Below are 18,412 nucleotides of genomic sequence, written 5' to 3'. Positions count from 1 at the left end.
ATAGCTAGTCTGCTGGCGGACAGGCTAAAGCCACTTATGCCACTGCTAATTAGACCCGATCAGTCAGGATTCATTCCAGACAGGGCCACCACACACAACACCCGGACACTGTTCGCATTGGCGCATTATCTGGCTCCGGAAACGAAGGCTGTGGCAGTGCTCCTAGATGCTGCTAAAGCATTCGACACAATAGGCTGGCCCTTCATACACGCGGTGCTGGTGCGCATGGGATTCCCCTGGATATTTCGAGGGTGGATAGCGATGCTCTACACAGACTTGACAGCACGCATCAGAGTGAACCGATACATCTCAGAACCCATACAAATCTGCAGAGGTACTAGACAGGGGTGCCCGCTCTCACCGATGCTTTTCGCTTTAGTGCTGGAGCCTCTAGCCTGCAAAATCCGACAACATTATCACCACTCAGCGATTCAAATGCCCTCCCGACCCATACACATCTCACTGTACGCAGATGACATGGTGTTGTATGTTAAACACCCGGAACAACACCTAAATCCCCTACTGAGGGAATATATAAAATTTGGTCACCAAGCGGGCTTACAGATTAACTGGGATAAGTCTCTGGTGCTGGCACTAACTGACAGCACGCAACCAACCAAACTAGACTATCCATTGGAGCGGCAAGAAGAACCCACTAAATATTTGGGTATATGGTTCCACAGAGACCCTGAGGTGGTCATTAGAACGAACTACGGGAGGGCGATTGCAACCCTGGAGGATAAAATAAAGAAATGGAACAGATTGCCACTTTCGTTAGCGGACAGGGCAGCGATAATAAAAATGGTGCTCTTGCCAAAATTTCTATATTTATTTAACAACATCCCAATAAAACCCCCCGCCGCTGTCTTCCGCAATATCAAAACGCTAGTACTCAGTTTACTATGGGCGGGCAAGCAGGCACGGATGGACCTGCGCACCATGACATTGCCATATGCCAGGGGGGGGTTCAAGGTACCAGACTTCTACCTGTATTACTTGTGCGCGCAGGCGCAATACGCACACTTTTGGTATCATGAAGTGCCCTTCCTGACTCATGTGGCGGTGGAGGCGGGCGACACTGACCCGATTCCATTGGCCAATGTACTCACGCACAAACTTACCAGACTACATGATCGGGATATTAACACAGTCAACGTGACCGCTGAGGCGTGGCGGCTAATAGGCAAGGAAGCAAGTTGCCTGCCACTGTACGCACCCGCACTCCCACTAGCATATCACCCAGCCATCTCGGTGACACAGGAAAGGGTTGGCATGGATCTGCTCCGGCAGGCCGGAATCGACACATTGGGGGACCTATACAAAAATGGAGAATTCCAGACGCTAGATAAATTACATTACATCACAAATCCATCTCCGCTGTTTCATTTTAACTTCTACAGGCTACAGAGAGCAATACGAGAACACTACCCAACATATCCAGAGGAGCCACCAACGCTGGTACCCCTACAGCTGCTCTTGACTACACCCACAGCATCACACATGGTATCCAAGCTGTATGCGAGTACACAAGGGGCGGTGGGAAACAACACACACAAGGCCAGGGACAGATGGAGTGCTGGGCTGGCAGAACCCCTGACGGAGGTAGAATGGGACTCCGCATGCATGCTTACGGGTATGCTGACACCCAACGGGAATTTGAAAATTATACATTACAAGTACTTACATCAGGTCTAACACACCCCCCAGAGGCTACACAAGCATGGCCTGCGGGAGGATGTATGACGTTACAACGCATACTTTTACTCCGCGTACCATTACAACGCGGTATTTACAACGAATACCGTTACAACGCATAGCGCTTTGGGGTGCTGGATAGTGGTAAGTATAATTTACTATTCTAACTCCAGTCCCCGTGGACCCTAGGGAAGGTGTTGGATAGTAAATTAAACTTACCTCTTATCCTAGAGCGCCCCCCAGCGCAATGCGTTGTAATGCCATGCGTTGTAATGCCCGCGTTGTAATGGTAGTGCGGAGTAAAAGTTGCGTCGTAACGGGTGTGTACCCCTGCGGGAGGATTCAAACTGCTGCCGGTGTAAACAAGCAGATGCTGACTTCATGCATCTAGCGTGGCACTGCAGAAAGGTGGCGGGATATTGGGAACAAGTCATGCAGGTGTTGAACGAAATGTTGGGGGTTAAAATGCCGTGCGAAGCAAAAATCTGTTTATTGGGTATAACCCCACACTTGAGAGCCTTGAAGCGTAAATTCTGTGCTGTTGCCCTCCTGTTAGCTAAAAGGAGGGTGTCCATACATTGGAATAGTAAAAGGGCACCAGAGGTGAAACGCTGGATTGAAGACATGGTATATTGCCGAGACACGCTCAACACATACGAGGAGGAACTACCAATTGGCTCTAGGCCCAAAGACTACTGGGGGTACCTACGTGACTATTTACTTGAGCATGGTAAGTCAGATTCAGAATCGGAAGCGATGTAATTGGGCTTCTGATGGGGACAACACAGGACGAACGAATGTAAAGTGCTGGCACCTAGGAGGGAGGATGCTGTGATGCAGAGGGGGGGATGCTGGGAGAGAACTACAAGTTGGGGAATGCACAGTTAAGTTACATTTAAGTTAAAGGGAACTAAAAACTGTAAAAAAGTAAGATTATTGATGTATCAGGCAGCGGACGTAGCACTGACGTGCGACTGGACTCTATCTGACAATTCGCCGCCGGTCCTCTGGATGTCGGCTGATGGGCTGTGTACATCTAACAATGTTGCTAATAACAATAAGTGCTGGACGCCGGCCCAGTGAGGTTGTAGGCGAGCACGCTATTGGTGATTATCGATTTGTCTTGTATGTAATGAACAAAAGTGCAATAAAATTCTTACACCACAAAAAAAAAAAAAAAAAAAATTATAAATTTAGGATTCCAGAAATGAAAAAGCCTTTAGTGATTGGTTTTATGCAGGAAGGGGCACCTTCCTGCGCAAAAACAATCTCCCCACAACGCAGGCATCCTTGCACAATGGTGCAAGGGTGCCTGCGCTGGAGCCTGGCAGACAGGAATGCGACATATTGTAAATATGTTGCATTCCTGTGCTCGGAAAGTGCCACAGCCAAAGGGCTTGCGGTGCCACGCTGCAGCACTTTCTTGTAGATCTGCTCCCCCAGAGTATTAAGTGCAGCGCACGTGCCACGTGAGAGGGGCTGTGATTAGGCCTCCGCCGTGAGCACGCTCAAACCAGTCCGACGCGTCTCCGTCCCACCACCTGCTCCCGACTGGCCCTTTTGTATGTGTACAATGAGCAGAGCAACTTTAAAATATGCAGGTATGGCGCTTATGTGTTAAGGCAAGCCACGCGTTTGAAGGAACTGCACGCTCTGACAGAAAACATGTCGGCAATAACTGGCAAGCCTTCAAACCCTTCTTTGAACATCGATCCACTTTTGCAGCACTGTTATTGGTTTGCTTGCTCTGCATGGAGGCAGTACAAGACTGCAAATCTGCTGTGTTTATTAGACATTTATGTTTTCGACAGTTAAATGGGGTTCCATAGTGTGAACATTATTTCCCAAGTCATTGTAATTGCATTTACTTAGCGCTTACTACCCGTGACTAGGCGCCGTAGACCCCTAGCATAGCCTGAAAAAGAACCACGCTTTTACTAGAAGTTCAGTGGTACATTCCAATGAGCACTGCTAAATGCATGTCAATAACAATGGCTACTTTTTAGGGCTCGGGCCTACGTCACACGAAGTGGGGCGGGGCTTCCGAGCTCTAATGTTATAAAAAAAAAAAGTTCAGAAAGGGCTGTGGGCTGCCGCATTCCAGAAAGCGCGCGGTTTTTGCGTGTGGTATTCTGCCATGTGAATGGTAATTGGTCCAGGCAAGGCTGTGTTAAGTAAGGCAGCACGCCATAGGGCTTTGGAATTTTTTCAATGTCCACTTCCTGCATAAAGTGTTCGGACACGCGCAGAAGAATACATAAATCCTCAATTACCAGCTGTCCGAGGTGCCGGTAATTGAAGGCAGATGGTGCTGGGAGCGTGTGCACTGCTGTGTTTTTTTTCCCTTGAGCTCTGTGTGCGCGCCGGCAAACCCGCGCCTGCTCTTTGACCGAGGTAGGCTAAACAAGCATTGGCAAAGCAAATAGGACTCTCCTATACAAAATCTGTTGGTTTTGTCAGGGATATGTTTAGCCATGTTGTACAGCAGCCTGGCTGCTATGCAGCACAGCTGAAAGTAAAAAAACAAACAAGGTGCTTTGATAAGCACTCGTGCCCACTCACCCGAACTCAAACTTTTAATGTCAAAATAGAAGATCACTTTAATTTACTGCCCTCATAACAGACCCCTTGCAGTAGCTCTCGTTGTCCTCTTACCAGATCCCTTGCATCTTCCCAGCTATTGCCAGATTTCTCACTCGCTCCCTGTCTCGTCACCATGACTCACTCTCTCCACCCTTTCATAAAAAAAACACTCCACCTCGCTTTCCTCTCACTGGGAGCCTCACATTTACTCTCACAGTCCGGTTACCAGATTCCTACTGCCGTTGTACCAGATCACTCATTGTACTATCATTCAGTGTCCTATCATTAGAGACTTGCTTCAGGCAGAGTAGGGAGGGCAGAGTAGGGAGGGCAGAGTAGGGAGGGCAGAGTAGGGAGGGCAGAGTAGGGAGGGCAGAGTAGGGAGGGCAGAGTAGGGAGTGCAGAGTAGGGAGTGCAGAGTAGGGAGTGCAGAGTAGGGAGTGCAGAGTAGGGAGTGCAGAGTAGGGAGTGCAGAGTAGTGAGTAGAGTAGTGAGTAGAGTAGTGAGTAGAGTAGTGAGTAGAGTAGTGAGTAGAGTAGTGAGTAGAGTAGTGAGTAGAGTAGTGAGTAGAGTAGTGAGTAGAGTAGTGAGTAGAGTAGTGAGTAGAGTAGAGTAGAGTAGTGAGGTGAGTAGTGAGTAGTGAGTAGAGTAGTGAGTAGAGTAGTGAGTAGAGTAGTGAGTAGAGTAGTGAGTAGAGTAGTGAGTAGAGTAGTGAGTAGAGTAGTGAGTAGAGTAGTGAGTAGAGTAGTGAGTAGAGTAGTGAGTAGTGAGTAGAGTAGTGAGTAGAGTAGTGAGTAGTGAGTAGAGTAGTGAGTAGAGTAGTGAGTAGAGTAGTGAGTAGAGTAGTGAGTAGTGAGTAGAGTAGTGAGTAGAGTAGTGAGTAGTGAGTAGAGTAGTGAGTAGAGTAGTGAGTAGAGTAGTGAGTAGAGTAGTGAGTAGAGTAGTGAGTAGAGTAGTGAGTAGAGTAGTGAGTAGTGAGTGCAGAGTAGTGAGTAGTGAGTAGAGTAGTGAGTAGTGAGTAGAGTAGTGAGTAGAGTGCAGAGTAGTGAGTAGTGAGTGCAGAGTAGTGAGTGCAGAGTAGTGAGTAGTGAGTAGAGCAGTGAGTAGTGAGTAGAGCAGTGAGTAGAGCAGTGAGTAGAGTAGTCAGTGCAGAGTAGTGAGTAGTGAGTAGAGTAGTGAGTAGAGTAGTGAGTAGTGAGTGCAGAGTAGTGAGTAGAGTAGTGAGTAGAGTAGAGTAGTGAGTAGAGTAGTGAGTAGAGTAGTGAGTAGAGTAGTGTGTAGAGTAGTGTGTAGAGTAGTGTGTAGAGTAGTGAGTAGAGTAGTGAGTAGAGTAGTGAGTAGAGTAGTGAGTAGAGTAGTGAGTAGAGTAGTGTGTAGAGTAGTGTGTAGAGTAGTGTGTAGAGTAGTGTGTAGAGTAGTGTGTAGTGAGTGCAGAGTAGTGAGTAGAGTAGTGAGTAGTGAGTGCATAGTGAGTAGAGTAGTGAGTAGAGTAGAGTAGTGAGTAGTGAGTAGAGTAGTGAGGTGAGTAGAGTAGTGAGGTGAGTAGTGAGTAGAGTAGTGAGTAGAGTAGTGAGTAGAGTAGTGAGTAGAGTAGTGAGTAGAGTAGTGAGTAGAGTAGTGAGTAGAGTAGTGAGTAGAGTAGTGAGTAGTGAGTGCAGAGTAGTGAGTAGTGAGTGCAGTAGTGAGTAGTGAGTAGTGAGTAGAGTAGTGAGTAGAGTAGTGTGTAGAGTAGTGAGTAGAGTAGTGTGTAGAGTAGTCAGTAGTGAGTGCAGAGTAGTGAGTAGTGAGTAGAGTAGTGAGTAGTGAGTGCAGAGTAGTGAGTAGTGAGTAGAGTAGTGAGTAGTGAGTGCAGAGTAGTGAGTAGTGAGTAGTGAGTGCAGTAGTGAGTAGAGTAGTGAGTAGAGTAGTGAGTAGTGAGTGCAGAGTAGTGAGTAGTGAGTGCAGAGTAGTGAGTAGAGTAGTGAGTAGAGAAGTGAGTAGAGTAGTGAGTAGAGTAGTGAGTAGAGTAGTGAGTAGAGTAGTGAGTAGAGTAGTGTGTAGAGTAGTGAGTAGAGTAGTGTGTAGAGTAGTGTGTAGAGTAGTGTGTAGTGAGTGCAGAGTAGTGAGTAGTGAGTAGAGTAGTGAGTAGTGAGTGCAGAGTAGCGAGTAGTGAGTGCAGAGTAGTGAGTAGTGAGTAGAGTAGTGAGTAGAGTAGTGAGTAGAGTAGTGAGTAGTGAGTGCAGAGTAGTGAGTAGTGAGTGCAGTAGTGAGTAGTGAGTAGAGTAGTGAGTAGAGTAGTGAGTAGAGTAGTGAGTAGAGTAGTGTGTAGAGTAGTGAGTAGAGTAGTGTGTAGAGTAGTCAGTAGTGAGTGCAGAGTAGTGAGTAGTGAGTAGAGTAGTGAGTAGTGAGTGCAGAGTAGTGAGTAGTGAGTAGAGTAGTGAGTAGTGAGTGCAGAGTAGTGAGTGCAGTAGTGAGTAGAGTAGTGAGTAGAGTAGTGAGTAGTGAGTGCAGAGTAGTGAGTAGTGAGTGCAGAGTAGTGAGTAGAGTAGTGAGTAGAGTAGTGAGTAGAGTAGTGAGTAGAGAAGTGAGTAGAGAAGTGAGTAGAGTAGTGAGTAGTGAGTGCAGAGTAGTGAGTAGTGAGTGCAGAGTAGTGAGTAGAGTAGTGAGTAGAGTAGTGAGTAGTTAGTGCAGAGTAGTGAGTAGAGTAGTGAGTAGAGTAGTGAGTAGAGTAGTGAGTAGAGTAGTGAGTAGTGAGTGCAGAGTAGTGAGTAGTGAGTGCAGTAGTGAGTAGTGAGTAGAGTAGTGAGTAGAGTAGTGAGTAGAGTAGTGAGTAGAGTAGTGAGTAGAGTAGTGAGTGCAGAGTAGTGAGTAGTGAGTGCAGAGTAGTGAGTAGAGTAGAGTAGTGAGTAGAGTAGTGAGTAGAGTAGTGAGTAGAGTAGTGAGTAGTGAGTGCAGAGTAGTGAGTAGTGAGTGCAGTAGTGAGTAGTGAGTGCAGTAGTGAGTAGTGAGTGCAGTAGTGAGTAGAGTAGTGAGTAGAGTAGTGAGTAGAGTAGTGAGTAGAGTAGTGAGTAGAGTAGTGCAGAGTAGTGAGTAGAGTAGTGAGTAGAGTAGTGAGTAGAGTAGTGAGTAGAGTAGTGAGTAGAGTAGTGAGTAGAGTAGTGAGTAGAGTAGTGAGTAGAGTAGTGAGTAGAGTAGTGAGTAGTGAGTAGAGTAGTGAGTAGAGTAGTGAGTAGTGAGTAGAGTAGTGAGTAGAGTAGTGAGGTGAGTAGTGAGTAGTGAGTAGAGTAGTGAGTAGAGTAGTGAGTAGAGTAGTGAGTAGAGTAGTGAGTAGAGTAGTGAGTAGAGTAGTGAGTAGAGTAGTGAGTGCAGAGTAGTGAGTAGTGAGTGCAGAGTAGTGAGTAGAGTAGAGTAGTGAGTAGAGTAGTGAGTAGAGTAGTGAGTAGAGTAGTGAGTAGTGAGTGCAGAGTAGTGAGTAGTGAGTGCAGTAGTGAGTAGTGAGTGCAGTAGTGAGTAGAGTAGTGAGTAGAGTAGTGAGTAGAGTAGTGAGTAGAGTAGTGAGTAGAGTAGTGCAGAGTAGTGAGTAGAGTAGTGAGTAGAGTAGTGAGTAGAGTAGTGAGTAGAGTAGTGAGTAGAGTAGTGAGTAGTTAGTGCAGAGTAGTGAGTAGAGTAGTGAGTAGAGTAGTGAGTAGAGTAGTGAGTAGTGAGTGCAGAGTAGTGAGTAGTGAGTAGAGAAGTGAGTAGAGTAGTGAGTAGTGAGTGCAGAGTAGTGAGTAGTGAGTAGAGTAGTGAGTAGAGTAGTGAGTAGAGTAGTGAGTAGTGAGTGCAGAGTAGTGAGTAGAGTAGTGAGTAGAGTAGAGTAGTGAGGTGAGTAGTGAGTAGAGTAGTGAGGTGAGTAGTGAGTAGAGTAGAGTAGTGAGTAGAGTAGTGAGTAGTGAGTGCAGTAGTGAGTAGAGTAGTGAGTAGAGTAGTGAGTAGAGTAGTGAGTAGAGTAGTGAGTAGAGTAGTGAGTAGAGTAGTGAGTAGAGTAGTGTGTAGAGTAGTGTGTAGAGTAGTGAGTGCAGAGTAGTGAGTAGTGAGTAGAGTAGTGAGTAGTGAGTAGAGTAGTGAGTAGTGAGTGCAGAGTAGTGAGTAGTGAGTGCAGAGTAGTGAGTAGTGAGTGCAGAGTAGTGAGTAGTGAGTGCAGAGTAGTGAGTAGAGTAGTGAGTAGAGTAGTGAGTAGAGTAGTGAGTAGTGAGTGCAGAGTAGTGAGTAGTGAGTGCAGTAGTGAGTAGTGAGTAGAGTAGTGAGTAGAGTAGTGAGTAGATTAGTGTGTAGAGTAGTGAGTAGAGTAGTGTGTAGAGTAGTGTGTAGAGTAGTGAGTAGTGAGTGCAGAGTAGTGAGTAGAGTAGTGAGGTGAGTAGTGAGTAGAGTAGTGAGGTGAGTAGAGTAGTGAGTAGAGTAGTGAGTAGAGTAGTGAGTAGAGTAGTGAGTAGAGTAGTGAGTAGTGAGTGCAGAGTAGTGAGTAGAGTAGTGAGTAGAGTAGAGTAGTGAGTAGAGTAGTGAGGTGAGTAGTGAGTAGAGTAGAGTAGTGAGTAGAGTAGTGAGTAGAGTAGTGAGTACTGAGTAGAGTAGAGTAGTGAGTAGAGTAGTGAGTAGAGTAGTGAGTAGTGAGTAGTGAGTAGAGTAGTGAATAGAGTAGTGAGTAGAGTAGTGAGTAGAGTAGTGAGTAGAGTAGTGAGTAGAGTAGTGAGTAGTGAGTGCAGAGTAGTGAGTAGAGTAGTGAGTAGTGAGTGCAGAGTAGTGAGTAGTGAGTAGAGTAGTGAGTAGAGTAGTGAGTAGAGTAGTGAGTAGAGTAGTGAGTAGAGTAGAGTAGTGAGTGCAGAGTAGTGAGTAGTGAGTAGAGTAGTGAGTAGAGTAGTGAGTAGAGTAGTGAGTAGAGTAGTGTGCAGAGTAGTGTGCAGAGTAGTGAGTAGTGAGTGCAGAGTAGTGAGTAGTGAGTGCAGAGTAGTGAGTAGAGTAGTGAGTAGAGTAGTGAGTAGAGTAGTGAGTAGAGTAGTGAGTAGAGTAGTGAGTAGAGTGCAGAGTAGTGAGCAGTGAGTGCAGAGTAGTGAGTAGAGAGTGCAGAGTAGTGAGCAGTGAGTGCAGAGTAGTGAGCAGTGAGTGCAGAGTAGTGAGCAGTGAGTGCAGAGTAGTGAGTAGAGTAGTGAGTAGAGTAGTGAGTAGTGAGTGCAGAGTAGTGAGTAGAGTAGTGAGTAGAGTAGTGAGTAGTGAGTGCAGAGTAGTGAGTAGAATAGTGAGTAGAGTAGTGAGTAGAGTAGTGAGTAGAGTAGTGAGTAGTGAGTAGAGTAGTGAGTGCAGAGTAGTGAGTAGTGAGTAGAGTAGTGAGTTGTGAGTGCAGAGTAGTGAGTTGTGAGTGCAGAGTAGTGAGTAGAGTAGTGAGTAGAGTAGTGAGTAGAGTAGTCAGTAGTGAGTAGAGTAGTGAGTAGAGTAGTGAGGTGAGTAGAGTAGTGAGTAAAGTAGTGAGTGCAGAGTAGTGAGTAGAGAAGTGAGTAGTGAGTAGAGTAGTGAGTAGTGAGTAGAGTAGTGAGTAGTGAGTAGAGTAGTGAGTAGTGAGTAGAGAGTAAAGTAGTGAGTGCAGAGTAGTGAGTAGAGTAGTGAGTAGTGAGTGCAGAGTAGTGAGTAGAGTAGTGAGTAGAGTAGTGAGTAGAGTAGTGAGTAGAGTAGTGAGTAGAGTAGTGAGTAGTGAGTAGTGAGTAGAGTAGTGAGTAGTGAGTAGTGAGTGCAGAGTAGTGAGTAGTGAGTAGAGTAGAGTAGTGAGTAGGACATCACAGGCAGCAGCTGTGCAAGCTTCTTACACTCACAAGGAGACCACAGGCAGCTGAGTTGCAAGCTTCTCCCACTCACAAGAAGGACATCACAAACAGCAGCGGTGCAAGCTTCTCCCACTCACAAGAAGGACATCACAAGCAGCAGCGGTGCAAGCTTCTCACACTCACAAGAACGACATCACAGGCAGCAGCGGTGCAAGCTACTTACACTCACAAGGAGACGACAGGCAGCAGAGGTGCAAGCTTCTCACACTCGCAAGAACGACATCACAAGCAGCAGTGGTGCAAGCTTCCCTTACACACTCACAGCCGGTACTGTGCCAAGGCAGCAGCAGCAACAGAGCAAGAGTCCCTTACAAAGAACAGGCACAGCACAGAGATGCACAATGCAATCTTCTCATACTCACAGGCAGCAGCGGTGCAAGCTTCTCACACTCACACGAAGGACATCACAGGCAGCAGCTGTGCAAGCTTGTTACACTCACAAGGATACCACAGGCAGCTGAGGTGCAAGCTTCTCCCACTCACAAGAAGGACATCACAAGCAGCAGCGGTGCAAGCTTCCCTCACACACTCACAGCAGGTACTGTGCCAAGGCAGCAGCAGCAACAGAGCAAGAGTCCCTTATAAAGAACAGGCACAGCACAGAGATGCACAATGCAATCTTCTCATACTCACAGGCAGCAGCTGTGCAAGCTTCTCACACTCACAAGAACGACATCACAGGCAGCAGCAGTGCAAGCTTCTTACACTCACAAGAAGGACATCACAGGCAGCAGCAGTGCAAGCTTCTTACACTCACAAGGAGACCACAGGCAGCAGAGGTGCAAGCTTCTCACACTCACAAGAAGGACAACACAGGCAGTAACGGTGCAATATTCTCACACTCACAAGAAGGACAACACAGGCAGTAACGGTGCAATATTCTCACTCACAAGGAGATCACTGGCAGTACACACCACATGAACACACTCCATAACACATAGCAACAATACATTGGCATTTACAATGCCATTAGCTCAAACTCAAATAAATCCGAGCCCGATTGCATTTCTAATGCTTGTTTTCTATAGGGCTACATTCCGCAATATTGCCGTTTCCAAGCGCTGTGAGAGATGTGTTATTATTTCCCAATAACAACTCGGAAGAATGGTAAACTGAAGTGGCATTGTAAAAATATTTCTATTAGTATTGTGGATGTTTCACCTTAAATGAGTTTAAGCAGAAGACATATACTTATTTCTCCAAAGCTTTGCTGTAATAAATGCCGTACTCGCGTAATCTGATAAATGGTAATACCACTCGAAGTTTAACATCAACCTCTACCCGCTGGCACAGACAGCTGAGCAGTATAAACAACGATTCTAATTGGACCCAAATACAACTTGGGGTGGAAAAGGAATTAAGGCAATAGTATAGATGGTCTGGATCCAATATACGGATAGATAAAATTAAAACTACTCCTACATGATAATGCAATACCATCTTGTTCCTCACTGGTACGGTAAACAAGTCTTTCTAGCTGAGGTGATTCTATAACGTGGTTTTCAGAACTTCACGCTCCTCAAGATTCTGCTGTTGCTTTGAGCCAACGACCAGTGGAAGTCCACACCACCAGAAACTTAAAAAGCAACAGACCCTCTAAAGGTAGTCCTCTCGGACCCAATGTCCAGTATGATTTTTTTGGCCTATTCTGTCCCTTTCAACAAAAAAAAAAAAAAAAAAAAAAAAACTTTATATCTCCCCTAATATGTGGGTCTTAAATTGCTTGTTGTCAAACAGGACAGGCACTTTTAGACTGCGCATCACCGTGAAAATCAAAACACAAACTGGGACGCTAACATTTTTCATCATTAACTTGATTACAAATACCAGGACTATTGAGACAGGCGATTTTCCAAATTCACTTTCTTTATATAGTAGTCAAAGAGATTACTTTACAGGCTCTGCCCATGCATCAACAAGACCAAGAACTCTAAAAGAAGAAAACGGAGTTGTGCATAATAAACTATATTCTTTGAAGTAACAAAATCAATGTATGGTAATTTAAAAACTAAAGAAAATTACATTGAATTTAGAGTGAGCTCTATTTTCTAAAGCGAACACAAATGTTCCATCTACGGAAAAAGTGCTAATGCAAAATGTCATGCAAATTCCAGTCGCGTGCTTTTTTCATACATCCGGGTTTTGCGGGCTATTGATTCAAGTAGCTTTTCAAGGTTATTCTAGCCACTAAATGTATAAGTAAATATACTTGTGTACACATTTCATCAAGAGCAAAGCCCTGTCAGTTCTGCAGCAACATCAAACATGTAAAAAGCTATAGAGCTTTAAACTAGAAACATTTACTGAGCCGCAATATATTTAATTTTAGCCGATTCCCAAAGTCGTAATGTATTCATCGGTAATGCTGTGAACCCCCAGTGAGACACGCAATACTCCAAATGTTTTTGTCCTCGTGTTCTTTTGTTTTGTCCGGTCGGTTACGAAATATAAATACATTTCTTGAAAACAAAATGTACTTTATTTGGGGCTTTTGTAAAGCGCTGTTAACCACCAAGGAGTGGCATCAAGGCACTTTGAAGCGGGGATCCGCTCAGCAGAAATAGAAATCGGGTCCCAATGTTGAAAAAGTACAGAACATGGCACATTTTTCCAGTCTATGGAGATGTGTAGAGCGGGCTTCAATGTGCTGAGTTCGTGTCTTCGGACTCCTTGGTCTTGTTTGAAACTTGTCGCAGGTATGGTCAGCGGCACTTGAGCAGGGGCCTTCAGGCTCATTAGTAGCCAGGAGAAAATGGACAGCACTCGGTCCCACATTCAGTAAATACCAAAAGCAATACAGTCCACATGAGTCCAGGTGGTGTCATGTCTAGGTGACTTGAGTTTAGGTGGTAGTCATGGCCCAACTTGTTGGGCCATGACCCACTGCCAATCAATTCTGTAGAACTTATGCACATAATGTTCACAACCATCGTGTCAGAAAATGGTTTATGCATTTTGAGGGGCGGTGCCCCCATCAACTTAATAAACACACTCAGATTAGGATGCAATAACTTACTAAGAGAAACCATGCTCACACCCTGGTAGCCGTGGAACAAGCTGCAGAGAAATATGTGTTAAGTTTAAACAAGATCAACATTTTTAATTTAAGACAATAACACAATTAAATTCCCACGAACGTGTAGAAAAATAAAGAAAGAAATTAGAGATCAACAAGACGTCAAACATGGAAAAGTAGTAACGGAATTATGAATTTTGAAATTTTTGAGGCAGAGTGCGCTAAGTAAACAAAGTAACTAAGTGCCAACCAGTAGTCCAATTTGCAGATGGCCAGGACATATGCTCAATTTGAAGCTGATCAGGATGAGGTGGGGTTGGGTAGGTCAAGAGGTCAAAGTTTTTAACAGAAGGCTTAGCCTTTTTGCTGGTGCTCCAAGTCGCCCAGTAGTGAAAGGAAAGTAGCTAAAGCCGGATAACGTCCCTGAAAACCTGATATGTTGTTGTTATGGCGCTCCAGCTAACGCTGTTGATTTTGAGCCTGAAGCTACAAGCAGGATAAACCTAGAATCCCCAGCCTTCAAGTTTGCTTAGCTACTACATCCCAGTACAATGTGTTAACTTCAGACTCAGTCACTGTTTTGATTCTCAAAATTCACCAGAAAAGCTGGAAACAGTAGCCAGGTATAACTCTACAAGTCAAAATCACCTGGTCACAAGAGCTCTCCGAAAACGATTTTCAGCATGGCAAACAGCTCATAATCTAATTTTCTTCCTAGTCTAGCAAAGCCTCCGCACCTTGTCCTAGTCCTCTAAAGGAAAAAATAACTGAATTCCACTTTTCTCCAACTACAGTGAAGTTCCTCATGGTCATTCATGCAGCCCGTAGGCCCAAAAGACATCAGACCTCTATACAGCCACGGTAGCTGAAGGGTCCAGTTCGCAGTGGTCAGCAGGGCCTTCTTGTAATCAGGAGTCCTTCTGCTTTTGTGTACCAGCAGCAGGTAACTGGAGGCCAACCAGTTGATCCTTGGGGAGCAGTGTCATGGTGCCAACAGGAGTCATTGAGTTTTCGTATTACATTAGTCAACCAGAGCAATCATCATCAAGATTGTTTGTTCCCAGGTCCAGGAAAGGTCTGAAGAGGTGGTAGAGTGTTGCCAATCTTATCCCATGCACGATCCTTGATTAGAAGATACCCTACACCCATTCCTGGCTACTTTCTCACAATACTCGTATCTCCTTTTCAGCACTTCCTTTCTCAGTTGACAACACACCTTCCCAGACTAGCTCAATCAAGATGGCTCTGGACCTCTTCCAGCTGCAGGAGCGTAGTCCTTCCTTTCAGTCATTTTCTTTGGAGATGCGGTGTCCTCTCCTCAGTCAGTGCTTGAGTTGGTTTTGTCTCCTGATGGGGAAACAGACAAAGTCTAGGTTGGCTCTTTCAATCAGTGGCTGCCGTTCCTGACAGCCCATCTGGAATCTCTATTTCAAAGGAGGAGCTATGAATGCTGCCCTTTTTTATTGTAATTGGTTTCAAATCCTTCCCAGTGGCTAAGCGACCACTGTTGAGATCTCTTGTGCCTTCCTACGGCCAGAAGTCACGTTTGTCTTTGAGAATGAGCACTACAAGTCAGCCAAGGATATGTATTTAGACCCTGGGGCAGGTCAGAAAGGCAAACCAGTTTCTCAGTCATCACTTTTGAAAAGTTACTTTTTTATGAGGGTCCTTTCACCAGTGAATTTGAGTAGGGTTCATTTATTGCTATTCTTTGTATCTCTACTCTCTGTAGATTTCGTTTTTTGTGGATACAGTCGTTGGATGTTAAGAGGATTATAGGTCCCTAGCTTCCATATTACGGAGGTGGGTGCAACTAGGGTTATAATTCATTTACAATGGCTCCAGAGGCATATTATACTGATAGTCTCCTGTTTATATATTCAATTTTTTAGCGGTTTTCACCCTGAGGTAGTAGCCATTTAGAAATTGATCGTCTATTTCATTTCCCGGCGATTGAGCCTGAGGGGCGTCTGTGCTCCATTTAAAGGTACTTATTACACTCTTAATCTGACGCTTAGATCAATTGGTCACTATATGTATACTAAGTACGTGGTTCTTTATGCAGGCACTAACCCGTGTTCAACGCTAAACCCTTCCCTGAGACCAACTCTGTGGTACCTTACATCCATCTGGGTATGTTTGTGAAACACCTTCATCATGTCAATTGCACTGTATATAATTGCACTGTATATAACTGCCTAATGTTAGCATGTAAGATTTACTTTATTACGTGTTCAGTCTCTTTTTTGCAATAAGATGATGACATGTGTCTCTCTTTTTTGTAAAGTATAGGTTTTATTTACGGTTATGTTATCAGAGGATATGTTTAAACTGACATTCTAGTGGACATTCTTCTGACTGACCTCATCGGCAGCATTGCTTTTATTAAATTACTCTGCCTAAAGTGAAGATAGGCCTAAACAATATTTGCACGACCAGTTTGATTCCTTTGAAAATATTAGTGACTGTCAGGGGTCATTAATCTCGAGTAATGTACCCGCTTCTTAGAAATTGTTAGAATGCAGGTAAACTTCGAGTATTGTTTTTGTATTATGCACTAAGTGTCCGTGTATTTTGAGTAAGTCATGTATCTTTGTAGTTAGGTTTGTCATATAGTAAGTCATGTGTATTTTGAGTAAGTCACGTCTTTTTGTAGTTAGGTCTGTCACATGGGTGTTTGGAGCAATTGGTTTTTAACTATGATGGATTTGTAATTGTTAACATTTATGTTACAGATTACAGTACAGCTTTCAGCAGTGTTTTAATGACAACAGTCCTGAGGATGGTCTCGATAATTTTGTTGTAAAGAGACCGAAACGTCGACCTTCATCTTATCTCTGCAGTGTTTGAGTCGCTTTGTTTTTGAGATAGATGTTCTTTTTAGGTTTTGCTGTGCTATTGATTATTTTGTTATCACGTTATCCATACCAGCATTTCCATACCTGCTTCTTTGATTTATTGCTGATTCAATGAATGTTTGATAAAATTCTTTTCATATACACCCTTGTGTTCTGTTGTCTATACGTTTATACGTTTATATGTTTTAATGTGTTTATTTGTTGTTACATATGGTCCAAACAAATAGATTTTGTGTATTTGCTTATATGATTCATACATTAGGTTAATTAATTTCTCCTAGAGTTACATCAAACAATTGATTGTTCTCTTGAATTATATCCCTTGAAGGCCTCTCTACCCTTTCCTTTAACTTCAGACTCAGTCACTGTTTTGATTCTCAAAATTCACCAGAAAAGCTGGAAACAGTAGCCAGGTATAACTCTACAAGTCAAAATCACCTGGTCACAAGAGCTCTCCGAAAACGATTTTCAGCATGGCAAACAGCTCATAATCTAATTTTCTTCCTAGTCTAGCAAAGCCTCCGCACCTTGTCCTAGTCCTCTAAAGGAAAAAATAACTGAATTCCACTTTTCTCCAACTACAGTGAAGTTCCTCATGGTCATTCATGCAGCCCGTAGGCCCAAAAGACATCAGACCTCTATACAGCCACGGTAGCTGAAGGGTCCAGTTCGCAGTGGTCAGCAGGGCCTTCTTGTAATCAGGAGTCCTTCTGCTTTTGTGTACCAGCAGCAGGTAACTGGAGGCCAACCAGTTGATCCTTGGGGAGCAGTGTCATGGTGCCAACAGGAGTCATTGAGTTTTCGTATTACATTAGTCAACCAGAGCAATCATCATCAAGATTGTTTGTTCCCAGGTCCAGGAAAGGTCTGAAGAGGTGGTAGAGTGTTGCCAATCTTATCCCATGCACTATCCTTGATTAGAAGATACCCTACACCCATTCCTGGCTACTTTCTCACAATACTCGTATCTCCTTTTCAGCACTTCCTTTCTCAGTTGACAACACACCTTCCCAGACTAGCTCAATCGAGATGGCTCTGGACCTCTTCCAGCTGCAGGAGCGTAGTCCTTCCTTTTAGTCATTTTCTTTGGAGATGTGGTGTCCTCTCCTCAGTCAGTGCTTGAGTTAGTTTTGTCTCCTGATGGGGAAACAGACAAAGTCTAGGTTGGCTCTTTCAATCAGTGGCTGCCGTTCCTGACAGCCCATCTGGAATCTCTATTTCAAAGGAGGAGCTATGAATGCTGCCCTTTTTTATTGTAATTGGTTTCAAATCCTTCCCAGTGGCTAAGCGACCACTGTTGAGATCTCTTGTGCCTTCCTACGGCCAGAAGTCACGTTTGTCTTTGAGAATGAGCACTACAAGTCAGCCAAGGATATGTATTTAGACCCTGGGGCAGGTCAGAAAGGCAAACCAGTTTCTCAGTCATCACTTTTGAAAAGTTACTTTTTTATGAGGGTCCTTTCACCAGTGAATTTGATTTTTTACGATACGTGTAAAATAACATTTAATGGCTGCTCTACCATGCTGCCTAACACCTGGATATGGAAGAGTGATTTTATTCCTAAATAAGCTTTTTCCTGATCAACGCAGCTTTACCCACCCATTAAAACACGCTTTGCACAATTGTTTGTTGCAAGTGCATACTTTCACCAATGTCTGGTATATCCCATTTTTATAACAATTATGTACCCAGCATAGTGGGCATAATAAGCGCACTTTAGGAGTGATTTAGCCATTATATACAAATAGGAGTTTATACATATCAAAAACATTTTTCACTGTAGAGCTGTTAAATACGCAGATTTTGTAAATATATATTGGAGCCAGAAATGATATTGTTTTATGATGCCAAATTGTTCAATATAGAGGTACCTTGTAGTTAGATATTCATGGTTGGTATTCTATGCTTGTTTAGGTCCAGCCGTTTGGTATGTCATTAAAGCGGCCCGAATTGAGCTCTTACATGTCAAGTAGGTAAGGATTTTTAATAGGCACTCACGTTATTGTGGTTAATACCAAAGGGTCAGAATATCAAGTGAAAAAAAAGGTGTGACTTAATACCAAAACTCTGAATCTAGTAGCTGGGAGAGTGGTCGATAGGCAGCTCTTTGCTTGAGCTCTAGTAAAGCCAGCAGCAATCTGCATAGGCTGGTAAGGCAAAGGAAGAGGATGAATTGTTCAGCTGGGACTGCGTTCTTATTTGAAGAAAGGAGGCCTGGGTGAACCTGAGGAGGCATGAGCCATCCAAGCTCCAACTTGTTCTTGTCTCTGATCTACCAGCATGTAGCTGCGATCCAGAGATGTTTCGCATACCGGACAGCCAATGTGATTAAGAGATCCATATTGGAGCCAACCTTTTATGTTTGGGATCCAGTTCCTTTGGTCTGCCTCCACCCGCCTGGAACTGTGATCAGGAGCTCTGTTCCGCT

At 44.2% G+C, this 18,412-nt stretch overlaps 1 protein-coding gene and 1 long non-coding RNA gene across 4 annotated transcripts in view; one reads left to right on the top strand and one right to left on the bottom strand.

The window, feature by feature from the left end:
- The window catches only part of COBLL1 (cordon-bleu WH2 repeat protein like 1), a 771,108-nt gene that overhangs the window by 552,847 nt on the left and 199,849 nt on the right, over nucleotides 1–18,412 (bottom strand). The gene's annotated exons all lie outside the window — the stretch shown is intronic.
- On the top strand, nucleotides 14,882–16,126 carry LOC144824868 (uncharacterized). The gene is made up of 3 exons (XR_013609154.1): nucleotides 14,882–14,928; nucleotides 15,018–15,112; nucleotides 15,861–16,126. It is a non-coding gene; the product is annotated as an uncharacterized LOC144824868 (long non-coding RNA).

This window comes from Lissotriton helveticus, chromosome 3_1 (assembly GCF_964261635.1).
Source record: "Lissotriton helveticus chromosome 3_1, aLisHel1.1, whole genome shotgun sequence".
NCBI lineage: Eukaryota > Metazoa > Chordata > Amphibia > Caudata > Salamandridae > Lissotriton > Lissotriton helveticus.
This window is presented reverse-complemented; position numbering and strand designations above follow the sequence as displayed.